Here is a 12,159-nt window from a genome sequence, read left to right on the forward strand (position 1 = left end):
TAGGATTTTTCAGCTGATTCCACAGACAGATGCTAGTGTCTTGTTACCTTGTCAGGTGTGTAAAAAAGAAATGTTGGATAGCTTGTTAAAATAGAGATTCCAAGGCTCAACATCCGGCCTAGCTGAAGTATCCACCTGTCTGACAACCTACCTGTATGAGAATCTCTGGGTGTGAAGTCTGGTGATTTGTATTTTTAAAGAGTTCCCTGTGTAATTCTGAAACATCACCAGCTTTAAGACTGACAATAAGATTGACTGCTTTTCATTGATTCTGAGATGCACTGTTTTCATCTTTGCAGTGAAATTGCATCTTAAACTGCTGTTGTTCAGGATTGAAGTCTTGTTCTTCTAAAGAGAATTTTCATTTGTTTCTGCCAGGCATTTGGGGACACTACCAACCGGAGACCACGTTAAAGTTTTTGTTTGTTTGTTTTGTTCATTTGTTTTTGGACCACAGTATTAGCTTTTATTTAGGCTGCAGATCTGCTCAAGGTTCAGTTCTCAGGAAGATTTTTTGCTTCTCCTTTCTACCCAAGGGCAAGTTGAGAAATACAAAATTCTTTGCTTTCCCTTTCTGCATGGCTAATTTATTTCTTTAATCTTACACTGAGGGCATAGCCCTTTGGTAATGTATCTTTATTCAGTAGTATTGTATACTAATATTAACACCCAAGCATAAAGCTTTTTTCTTTCTTATGGTATATATAGTAATGTTGTGTCTTGTAATTGATGGCAGTTTAGATTTGATAGAATTCAATAATAGTCATATTCTCTAGTATGAATATTAGGTTCTTTGTAATTTGTTCCCTGCTTTCTCCTTTAACCTCATTTATTTTTGCTCTTCCCTTCACTCTGTGTACCATAGGGACTACGAAAATTACCCCCATTCACCTTCTTTCATATTTAACATTTCCTTGCATGTGCTATTGAAGTCTTCTTTCCTTTCCTATAGCTCATTAAAGACTTAACTCCCTTATGAAAGCTACCTTGACTTTTCTCACTCTACCTGTCTTCTTTGCTTATCGTAGTATCTTTTACATACTTCTGTTAGAGGACTCACCATACTTTATTGCAATTATTTGTAACCATTCTTTCTCTCCTTTTAGACTGTGAGCTCCTTGAGGGCAGGAACTATATATTTTATTTTCTTTTGTGTCTTCAGAGTAAAGTGCTTGGTTTATAGATGCTCAATAAATGATGTGTTTGTCGACTGAATTGTTTTAAAATGGCTTTAAAAAGTCTTTTGGTGGTACAGCCATTTTCCACAGATTTCTTTTCTCTGAAATAGTCTAGAGAAACACACATGCGAAAATTATTTATGTATATTTTTTTCTCCTGTGTTCTTTGACTTTGAGTCCTATTAGCTTTTTGAATTTGCCTTTACCTTCTATCAGTCAGGAAGGAGATAACTATTCATAATAGAAATTTTAAGGATCTCTCTTAAGCCAAAGTATCAATTATTTTGTATTTTGATAATATTGCAGTTAGGCAGGAAGACCATTTGTGAAAACCATTCTAGGAAACCAAGAACTAAAAATCGGGTGTAACTCATGTGGGTCAGGCCCATTGAATACAATAAACATTATTCTTGTGTTGGTTTTTTTCATTTCATTTTATTCTATTATTGTAAAAAACAATAAAAATAATATAAATTATTTTACCTTTCATTTTTTCTTTTAGCTTGTCAGCATATACTGCATACTATACAGTATCTTACTGCACATATGATATTTATTCTGCCTTTCTAGTCGTATTTTAAGTTTCTCAGATTTTTATATGTAGTCATTTAAAATGCGTATACCATTTTCCATCAGTTTGATATTTCACAGTTTGCTTATTGGACTTAAGATTATCTGTACTAAATTTTAAACTCATTACTGATTTTTTCCAAGGAAGGTTAAAAATATTTTTTTTTATGTAACTTTTTGCTAAGCCTTTAAGGAGTTTCAGAAAATTTCACTCTGGATTTTTCCTTTTCTTCTTTTAATGATAGATTAGAGAGAATCCCCATTCACTTGGCTAGAAAAAAACATTGTAAAGTTGCCACAGTAGGGTGGCCTTCTTCAGGTTCATCACATACTTGCCTGGGCTTTGGCAGAAGCCTCCTTCTTGCCCTAGTCTTTATACCTTCCAATCCATCATCCACTGCCACTGTTGTAATTACTATCCATTTCAAAATTTTCAGTGACTGTCTGTTGACTATAGGATAAAATTTTTAACATCTTTGTGTGATGTATAAGGCACTCCTTTGTGCCTGTCTAGCCATGTTTCCCTATGTGTTCTTCCACTATGACACCAACCTTATTGAAATGAACTGTTTGAGGGTCTTTTTCTTCCTCTACACTGTAACCTCCTTGCGATCAGGGGCTCCATCTTATGGTACTTTAGAATTTTTATTACCTAGTACAGTCCCAGAGTGTAGTCTCAATACACTTTTCCTTCCTAATTTCTTTAACCCATCATGCTTCAAGCTACATTAATAATGAGATCTTTGTAGCTCTTTGAGTTATGCCTTATTTTGTTATGTCTTCACATAGCCTTTTACTTCTCAACTTGTTAAAATACAACTTGCCTCCAGGATTACCTTTAGGAGCCTTTTTCTGACGTCTCTCAGCATTGTTCTTGGTACTGTTTGCCCCACCCCTCCTGTGTCCAGTGCGTACTTTCGTTGTGGCACTGACCACCTTCAGTTGTGATTGTTTGCCCTCTGTTGGGCAGAGTTTATTGAGAGAAGGGACTTTTTTTTCTTTGAATTTCACTGCCTAGTACAGTACTTATAGCATGTGGTTAGGTGTGCAGTTAAATATTTGCTGAATAAATAAATGAGTGAAAGAATTAATGAAATTAAAAGCATATACTCCATGGCATTTTCGAGCCATCAGTATTTGTTGGACTAAAAATTGTACACAGAATCAAATATAAGGCTAAAATTATTAGTGCATACTGTGAAATTGAGCAACCCGCTGTGTTAGAAATTAAAAGGTGAGTTCTGTTATTCACCAACTGTTAATTTAGCGCAAAAAGTGCCAAGAAGGAGTTGGGATTGGACTCCAATCTGTTATGAAAGTGAGACAAACATTCTTGTTCCTTCCGATCCCTTTCAGTAGCAGTTCTTCATAGTCACCCTTATCAGCTTTATGCAGAACTTATTGAATCATAACACATCGAGCTGTCTTTACCAGGTGGGAAGCATCTTGAAGGCACAAAGTCTTTGATGACCTAAGATAGTAAAACTCTTCAGTTGTGTGCCACATGCAGAAAAAAACACTACCTACTTTCATTAAGTTACATTTACTTTGGGTTCCTCAACCCAAATGTTATAATTTTCATTCCTCTTGGAATTCAATAATTTTATTAAATTCAGTACCCAAACTTTTCTCTTTAAGGAAACAACTTTGTTTACATTTCAATAGTATCTTTATTTGATCTCCTATTACCTGTTTTATTTAATATGATAACATTTTACAGTTGATACTAAATATCTTGGAATTGTAGAACATGAAGGAGCTTAACATTCTCCTCCCCCCGCCCAAACCCCGGTGACGGAGTCTTGCTCTGTTGCCCAGGCTGGAGTGCAGTGGTGCAATATCTGCTCACCACAACCTTCCTCACCGCCCCCACCAGGTTTAAGCAATTCCTCTGCCTCAGCCTCCAGAGTAGCTGGGATCACAGGTGCGTGCCACCACGCCCGGCTAATTTTTGTATTTTTAGTAGAGACAGGGTTTCACCATGTTGGCCAGGCTTATCTTGGACTCCTGGCCTCATGATCCGTGATCCGCCCACCTTGGCCTCCTAAAGTGTTGGGATTACAGGCGTGAGCCATCGCACCGGCCTGACATTGTTTCTTAAGTATTCTGAAGTTAATTTGTATCCAGTTTTGAACTCAGTTAAATAGTTCTTGGTAGCAGGACTCTCTTTTCTTATTTTGAAATGAAAGTTTACTTCCCCCATCTCATTCCCTTAGTCTTACAAACATAGAACAGTAGACGGTCTTGACTGAAAGAAGAGTTCAGGAGAAAGGATAGGTGGAGTAATAACTTGTCATCTGTCAGGCAGGGAGAGGAATGCACTCAAAGGGAATTGAAATGTACCGTTTGTGTCTGCTTCCAAGATTTTAAGCCCTGGCAAAATGCCTGTGTGTGGACACTGCTGTACACTTCTGTACAACTTGAAGCTGACTCCTTCTCAGACTGATAAAGCTGACTGTTGTCAAGTCTACATTGGAAAAGAGAAAAAGTTACACTTACCAACATAAAGTGGACCTGTGTATACCACTAGGTTTTTCAGCATGGTTAAAATAGATGCTGGCCTAACATCCAACTTCAGTCTCATTATCCTTGGAAATGTCTTTTGATATTCTCTGCATTATGCAAAAAATGATAATTGACCTGTTCTTTCAGGGCAAACATATTTTGATTGGAAAGAGTTGGGAAGGATTCAGAACAAATGAAGAGCATTGTTTTGTTTATACAGTAAGACTTATTGGTAAAAAGGATGCATTCCAGGAACATCATTTTCTTGTAAAAAAAAATACTAGTGGATGTGTATTAAGAAATTGGACATAAATTCTGTGAAAGGACATCACATATTCAAATAAAGACTGGTAAAACAATGCCATGGGTACAGAAGCAGATTTTGTCAGATTTGTGGAGAACACATTACAGGTGAAGCTGGATCTCAATTTCAGGTGATTAGAAGGGACAGGGAATAAGGCCAGCCCCTGAGGGCAACCCACATTCAGATCAGCTAGCTCTAAGGATATTCCTCTCTCCTCAGATTGTGCACTAGCTGCAACCGTGTCCTATTCTTGGGCAAAGCTGTGAGTGTGGACATGGGCTAAAATGGTAGAGTTGTATCTGGGTAGGTACTAATCCAGGAAGGAGGAGAAGCCTCCAAACCTAGAAGATAATAGATATGAAAGGAGGCCAGGCACAGTGGCTCACACCTGTTATCCCACCACTTTGGGAGGCCAGTGTGGGAGGATCACTTGAGTCCAGAAGTTGGAAACTAGCTTGGACAACACAGTGAGACCGTGTCACTACAGGAGAAAAAAAAGGTAATGCCAGACATTGTGTGAAAAGCAGACTAATCATTGGGTAGTCTGAGATAAATGAAAGAGAAGCCTGAGTTTAAAGGAGAACGCCCCTTCAGGCTATGTGCATTTATTTATGTCCACTTTTCAAAAAAGAAAAAGAAAAAAAGGCATTTGCAGTGACTTAGAGTAAAATACAATGCAATAAATTAAAGACCATGGTTAAAGAAATCAGGGAGAGAATAAAGACACTATAATAAGGTAAATTTGATGTATAGTGGCACATATTTTAGCCATGATGTGATTACAAAATATAAAAGCAGGATTGGTCATAAAGGGTGCATGATTCTTGGCCTTCAAGCATTTTGAACCCTCCTATGGGGCCTCCCAAAGAAGATACCCTGAGGTAACTCAGCAGAACTGATTGTGTTAGGAGGAGTTACCAAAGATAGGCCTTCAGCATATTCGCCTAGCAACTAATATCTCCATAAATGATTCTCCAATGATGCCACACTCCCCTGAGAGTACCTTACAGCATCTTGTTTCCCCTACCTTAAGAGACTAAAGGAAATTTGCCTTCTCATCTTACTCACTAACATAATTCCATGGGCTGTCTACCTACAAAAATATTTTCTCATGTGTTTATTTCTTGAAAATGTTAAAGAAGTCTAAACTTTTCCTTCCACAGTTATGGGTAAAAGATAGTAAAATAACATTTACTGACCTCTGTATTTACATCCTGTTATGGTTTGCATACATTTTTTGTATACTAAGCCAATTATTGCTCAAAGGAGCCTTCTGGACAGATAATGTATTTCTCCCATTTTAAACCTAAGATTAAAGAGCCCAGGGTGATGCAGCTAGCAAGTAGAAGAGTCAGAATTCTAATCCAGGCCATCTGGCTCCAGAGTGTGCCTGTTTAACTGTTTTATACTGCCTCTTAGTCATGGTTCATCATTACAAGTTGCAAATATTTCTGCACTTTAAACATAGAAATTCATTACCATTCAAAGGGGGTTGGTAATAGAATCAATAATGGATTCTTTTTTTTTTCAATGGATAAATTGCAGGGTAGAGGCAGGTTGCTTGCTGATAGAAAAGGCAGATGTATATAACTGTGATGACGCACTGTTCTCATTTGGCCTGGCAGAAGATTAATGAATGGAAGAGCACTATGAATGAGTCGGAGAAGAGGTGCCAAAGGGAGAAACTTGAAGAAAAGGGAACCATGAGAGTAATACAAGCACACACTTCATATTTTACCGTATTGCCTAGAGTAGTGAGGAGCTCTATTGAAAGGGAGTGAATTTTAGCTTTTGGGAAAGCCTAAGATTCAACTTTTAAAAGAGCCTTTTGAGTTTTATAAATCAAAGACATTAGAGGGAGAACCACTAGGGCAGCAATACAAGCTGATCCTTAAGTGCTTCCATTCAAACACACGCATGCATGTGTGCACGCATACACTAGAAGAACACAAAATAAAAGGGTCAGCCAGGACCTTTGGGTTTTAGGGATTAACTCAGCAGAGCTAAAGAACCCATTCTAGTGCCTTTGGGTATACTGGTTTGCTGCAAGTCCAACCTATCTTTGAAAATAATTCCACAATTTGAATAAAGAGAGGCCCAAATTGGGAAAGGGTGTGTGGCAGTTATTGATTTCTAAGCCTCCAACTAAGCACTGTGCCTGACAAAAAATATTTGCTTTCAATGAAATTGGACCATGTAGGACCTCAGTCAAGTGGGCTTTATTTTCTCTATATGTTAACAAAAAAAAAAAGGTTACTGTACCTTTCATGGTTTTAGAGGAGGCTAAAGTAGATAACAAGTGATGTAAAGAATGAGAGAATGAAAAGGCAGCCTCTATGATGATGATGTTGCTTTTTAAATGAGATGATTTAGTATTAAAAGAATTGTTTCCTCACTAACATTGTTCTTATTAAGAAACTGAAGTTGTAGTAAATACGCAATCTTCCCTCCATGGAGTTCAGTAAAGCCACCTCCCCGCCCCACCGCCCCCCCTAAAATTGGACCTTGTTTGAAAAAGTTTTCTCATTACTGGCTTAAGAATCTCCTGTTTTGGCTGGGCGCAGTGGCTTGTGCCTGTAATCCCAGCACTTTGGGAGGCTGAGGCGGGTGGATCACGAGGTCAGGAGTTCAAGACCAGCCTGGCCAAGATGGTGAAACCCTATCTCTACTAAAAATACAAAAATTAGCCCGGTGTGGTGGTGCACGCCTGTAATCCCAGCTACTCCGGAGGCTGAGGCAGAAGAATTGCTTGAACCTGGGAGGTGGAGGTTTCAGTGAGCCGAGATCGTGCCATTGCACTCCAGCCTGGGTGACAGCGAGACTCTATCTCAAAAAAAAAAACAAAAAAAAAACAAAAAAAAAACTCCTGTTTCTCTGATAGAAACTAAGAAAGTAAGCTTTTTTTTTTTTTTTTTTTTTTGAGAAGCTGATTTTCATGTTCTGATTATAATGAAAAGTAAAATGTTAATTGCGGAAAAAAATAATAATTCTGTCTCTCCAAGATAATTAACCCAGATAAAAGTTGTATTTTCTTCCCTTTTTTTTTTTTTTTAAAAAAAAGCATTATACTCTGTGTATGTGTGTATGTGTTTGTGGCTTTGGCTTTTTCACTGACTGTCATAGAGTAAGCATTTTTCCGTTGTAATCAAATAATTTTAATAGTCTTTGGAAGCTGTAAATTATTACAAGGAATTAGTTTTATATCCTTCCGTAGTCAGCAGGGATCTATAAGAGGGCCAGTACTGAAGGTTTTTGTTTGTTTCTACCTTAATTATCGAAAAGTTTTAGACCCAGATTATTAGTAAACTAGTAATTTGAATTAGTGAAATATGAATTTGTATGTCAAGGAAAAATAAGATTTTAGGCTTTTTAAAAAACAAATAAACTATATTTTAAAACACGATTTTAGATTTACAAAAAAGCCAATAACAAAATTTTCATGTGCTACCCCTACACACTTTCTCCTACTATTAGTATCTTGTATTAGTCAGTACATTTATTACAGCTAATGATGTTATTAATTAAAGTTCATAGTTACAGTTTGCTCTTTGTATTGTACAGTTTTATGGATTTTGAAAAATGCATGACATGGATCCATGATTACAGTATCCTACAGAATAGTTTTATCACTCTAAAAGCTCCCTGAACTTCGCTGGTACATTCTTCCAAATCCCAGGCAACCACTGATCTTTTTGTTGTCTCTTTAGTTTTGCCTTTCCCAGAATGTCAAATAGTTGGAATTATATAATACATAGCCTTTTCAGATTCTCTCATGTCTTTTTGTTGCTTGATAGCTCATTTCTTTTTATCATTGAATAATGTTTTATTATATGGCTATATCACAGTTTATCCATTCACCTATTAAAAGACATCTTGATTGCTTCCAGTTTCACAGCTATAAATAAAACTGCTCTAAACATTTGTGTGTAGGTTTTTGTGTGGCTGTGAGTTTTCAGCTCAATTGGGTACATACTTAGGAGTGCAATTGCAGTAAACATGTTTAGTTTTATAAGAAGCTGCCAAACTGCATTCCAAAGTGGCTGTACCATTTTGCATTCCCACTGACAGTGAATGAAAGTTTCTATTGCCCTGCATCCTTATCATCATTTGGTTGTGGGTCAGTTTTTGGATTTTAGCCATTTTACTAGGTGCGAGATGGTATGTCACTGTTGTAATTTGCCGTTCCCTGATAACATAAGATGTTGATCACCTTTTTGTTTGATTGACATTATTTATATATCTTCTTTAGTGTGGTGTCTGTTCAGATCTTTTGCCCATTTCTTTATTGGATTGCTTGTTTTATTGTTGAGTTTTAAGTGTTCTTTGTATATTTTAGATACATGTCCTGTAGAGATATATATTTTGCATATCTTCTTCCTCTCTGTGCCTTGTCTTTTCATTCACTAACAGTGTCTTTCACAGAGTGAAAGTTTTTGATTTTAATGAAGTCCAGCTTAACAATTTTTTTACTTTCATGAATTATGTGCTTGGTATTATTTCTAAAAGCTCATCATCAAACCCAAGGTCCCTGAGATTTTCTCCAGTGTTATTTTCTAAAAGTTTTGTAGACTGCATTTTATATGTAGATCTGTGATCCGTTTTGAGTTAATTTTTGTGAAGGGTGTAAGTTCTATATCTAGATTCATTTTTTTTCATATGGGATGTCACCGTTCTAGCACTCGTTGTTGGAAAGACTCCCCCCCTCCCCCCCCGCCCCGCATTGAATTGCCTTTGCTCCTTTGTCAAAGATCTTTTGTCAAAAACTATATTTGTATGGATCTATATCTGGGCTCTGTTCTGTTCCATTGATCTACTTGTTTACTCTTTTGTCAAATTCTTGCTGTTTTGTTTATAATAGCTTCAGAGTAAGTCTTGGAGTCAAGTAATGTCAGTCCTCTGCCCTTTTTCTTTTTTTTTTTTTTTTTTTTTTTAGCACCAGTTGCTCTGAACCTAAGTCCTCTGCCTTTTTTCTTCTTTACTCTTGTATTGGCTCTTTGGGGCTCTTGTCTTTCTATATGAACTAGAATCTATTCATCATTGTAACAAAATAACTTACTGGGATTTTTACTGAGACATTGTTGAATCTATATCACATTTGAGAAGAATTGACATAATAGTGTCTTCGTGTCCGTGAACATGGAATATCTCTGCATTTTTTTATTTCTTTCATCAGACTTTTGTGATTTTCCTCATATGGATCCTCTGCATGTTTTGTTAGATTGATACTTAAGTGTCTTTTTTTGTTGTTGTTCTAATGTAAATGGTGTTGTTCCTTAATTTCAAATACCGAGTGTTCATTTTTGGTCTGTAGGAAAGCAACTGACTTTTGTATGTTAACTTTGTATGCTACAGACTTACTATACTCTAATTAGTTCCAGGATATTTTTAGTCAATTCTTTGGAATTTTCTACATAGACAGTCTTGTCATCTGTAAGCAAAGACAGTTTCATTTCGTCCTAATCTGTATACTTTTTATTTCCTTTTCTTGTCTTATTGCATTAGCCAGGACTTCCAGGATGATGTTGCATAGAAGTGATGAGAAGGAACATCCTTGCCTTGTTCTTGATCTTAGTAGGAAAGCTTCTGGTTTCTTACAATTGTGATATTAACTGTAGGTTTTCTGTAAAAGTTCTTTATCAAGTTGAAGAAATTCTCTTCTATTCTTAGTTTGCTGAGAGTTTTATCATGAAAGAGGGTTAGATTTTGTCAAATGCTTTTTCTACATCTGTTGATATGCTCATGTGATTTTTCTTCTTTAGTCGATGAAGTGGATTAAATTAATTGATTTAGAATGCTGAACAAATCCCACTTGGTTTTGGTGTATAATTTTTATATGTTGGATTCAGCTTGCTATAATAATATTTTGTTGAGAATTTTTGCATGTATGTTCATGAGAGCTATTCGTCTGTCATTTTCCTTTCTTGTAATATCTTTTTCTGCTTTAGGATTGGGGTGATGCTGACCTCATAGAATGAGTTAGGAAGTGTTACCTCTGCTTCTGTTTTCTGGGAGTGATGAGAGAGATTGATATAATTTATTTCCTAAATGTTTGGTAGAATTTATCAGTGAACTCATCTGGGACTGGTGTTTTTTGGGAGGTTTTTTGATTTGACTCTACTTATTATAGATCTATATAGATTTTCTGCTTCTTCTTTAGTCAGTTTTAGTAGTTTGTGTTTTTGTCCATTTTATGTAAGTTGTCAATTTATGGCCATATAGTTGTTCTGTGCTTATCATAATATACTTTTATTATTGTTTTAATGTCTGTTGGATGAGTAGTGATGACCACTATTTCATTTTTGACATTAGTCATTTGTCTTCTTTTTTTTTTCTTAGAAATTATTCAGTGTTACTGATCTTTTCAGAAGTCAGGTGGCTTGTTTTTGTAAACTGATTTCTTATCATTTTAGAAACTTGAAAGCTGTAAAAGGATTTTATGTTTTGGTAAGCTTTATTTGTCATTTCAGCAACAAAACAGAAAATCAAAATCTTGTGTTGTTAAATTTACCTAATGTAAAAATAGCTTTTTCTGGGGATTAGGAGATGATGAAAATTTGCCTTTTTCTCTGTTTCATTTTCCCTCTCAAATATTCATAGATTAGAGGAATTTCAAAGCCAGTATAAACCTTAGAAATTGTTCAGTGTAACCCCTGCTGTGATTCTGAAACCCAGAATTAAGAGGTTCTGCAGGGCTTCCCCAGCTCTGAGGGCTAATGAAAGAGCGTCTCTGGAATTGAGCGCCAGGAATCTGAACTTCTAACAAATTCTTCAGTTTTCTTTCTTTTGGGCATATACACAGAAGTGGATTTTTAACCAGCCTAGTCTCCTGCAAGTGAGAACTGTTATATAGAAGATGACTCAATACTGTGATTTCAGAAATTGGTAACAAGAGGCAAGGACATTAAATGACTTGTATAAGGGACCACACCTGTTGAATGAAAGCAATGAGATGAACCCCTAAGTCAGGCTTGTTTAATTTGTGGCCCAGGACAGCTTTGAATGCAGTCCAACACAAATTCGTAAACTTTCTTAAAACACTATGAGATTTTTTTTTTGCCATTTTTTCTTTAAGCTCATCAGGCTATCATTAGTGTGTTTTATTGGTGGCCCAAGACAATTCTTCTTCTTCCAGTGTGGCACAGGGAAGCCAAAAGATTGGACACCTCTGCCCTAAGTCCTTTGATTGCTTGAAGTCTTTCCACTGTATCATACTTCCTGATATTAAGCATTTAATGGTGCAGAGCACTATGGGTGATACATGTGTTAAACACAGTCTGTTTTTAAGGAACTTAAAATACAGGATTTTATTTGTTCATCTTAAGGCAGCCATGCATTATCTCAAAATGAATAAAATGTGTTTGGTATTTTTTTTTCCTTGTCCATTTTAGAGTATTTTTGTTAGTCTGTTAATTGTGAACCTTCAATGCATCCTTAAGTTTTAATTATTAGCCATTAATCCTTACTCAGAGGAAAGCTTCTGTCCTATTTTTTCTTAAGCTACATGTTTTCTTCCATTTCTGTCAGTTTATTAGATTATAGTGCAGTCTTTTTTAAAAAGTATGTTCTGGGGAGCTTTAGTCACCTTGATACTCCTTGGGATGG

At 36.2% G+C, this 12,159-nt stretch overlaps 1 protein-coding gene across 2 annotated transcripts in view; it reads left to right on the forward strand.

Moving 5' to 3' along the window:
* The window catches only part of EPC2 (enhancer of polycomb homolog 2), a 143,041-nt gene that overhangs the window by 46,809 nt on the left and 84,073 nt on the right, over nt 1-12,159 (forward strand). The gene's annotated exons all lie outside the window — the stretch shown is intronic.

This window comes from Gorilla gorilla, chromosome 11, assembly GCF_029281585.2.
Source record: "Gorilla gorilla gorilla isolate KB3781 chromosome 11, NHGRI_mGorGor1-v2.1_pri, whole genome shotgun sequence".
In the NCBI taxonomy this organism is placed as follows: domain Eukaryota; kingdom Metazoa; phylum Chordata; class Mammalia; order Primates; family Hominidae; genus Gorilla; species Gorilla gorilla.